The sequence below is a fragment of the Guillardia theta genome (genome assembly GCF_000315625.1).
Source record: "Guillardia theta CCMP2712 unplaced genomic scaffold GUITHscaffold_5, whole genome shotgun sequence".
NCBI classification, from domain to species: Eukaryota; class Cryptophyceae; order Pyrenomonadales; family Geminigeraceae; genus Guillardia; species Guillardia theta.
The window spans coordinates 322,079-323,335 of NW_005434669.1; positions in this window are offsets into that span (position 1 = coordinate 322,079).

The following is a 1,257-nucleotide window of genomic DNA, read 5'->3' on the forward strand; positions in this document are numbered from 1 at the left end:
GAAAGGGGAGGAGGATGGAGAGGGAGGATGTAGTTGTGTCAGGGGGATACCGAATGTTTCCCTTGAGCTCCTGGATCTCATTATGCAGCTTCCTCTTCTCATTTTCAGCTTTGAGGAATTTCCTGCGAAGGAGTGAGAGGGAGGGAGCAAGGGAGGGAGCAAGGGAGGGAGCAAGGGAGGGAGCAAGGGAGGGAGGGGAGAGCGGAGGGGAGGAGAGGTGAGAGGAAGGATACATGTTGAGCTCTGCAAAGTCCTTGCGCAACTTTTCCACGAGGGATCGCTGACGTAAATAGTTTTAGGAGAAGAAATTGTCGAAATCAAGCACAAGTGAGCAATCGTGAGCAAGGTGGATGATGATGACGATGATGACGATGATGATGATGATGATGATGATGATGATGATGATGATGATGATGATGATGATGATGATGATGATGATAAGGAGGAGGAGGAGGAGGAGGAGGAGGAGGAGGAGGAGGAGGAGGAGGAGGAGGAGGAGGATAACCTCAGCAAGCAGATCAGCTTCTGTCGCGTTCTTGGCCTGTTGCAGCCCCATGCTTTCAACCTGAAAATGAAGCAGGATGAGGAGGAGGCACAGACGGAGATAAAGGCATGCGTGTGAAGGGTGGGGAGCAAGGGAGGGTAGGGGAGGAAGGGGAGTAGGGAGACAGAGAGGGAGGTTACCTGGAGCTGACAGAGTCGTTCGATCTGTTCCATGTGAGGGAACTGCGACTGGAAGAGGATCAGGCAAGTAGAAGAGGAGGAACAGGAAGGATCACTACCTGCTGCTTGAAGACTGAGTACTCTGCCTGCGTCACGGCAAGCTTCTCTGAGATCTGGGCCTTCTCATCCACAACCTCCTGCAAGGAGCGATGAAGAGACAGCGAAGGAGGACAAGAGGAGCAGGTGAGGGGAGGAAGCGGGGGTGAGAACAAGCTAGAGGGAAACAAGTTGAATGGGAATGGCGAGGAAGGAAAGGGGGAGGGGAGGTAGGCAGGGGGAGGAAAAAATTGTGCGGAGGAAGAGGAGGAACCTTGAGTTGTGTGCGAATCAATTCGATCTCATTGAGTTTCTCCTTCATGTTGTCGGAAATTTGCTGGAGCTTGAGGAGCATCAGAGATGAGTCAGGTGGGAGGGAAGGACAGATGGAGGGAGGGAGGGAGGGAGGGAGGGAGGGAGGGAGGGAGGGAGGGAGGGAGGAGGGAGGGAGGGAGGAGGGAGGGAGGGAGGAGGGAGGGAGGGAGGAGGGAGGGAGGG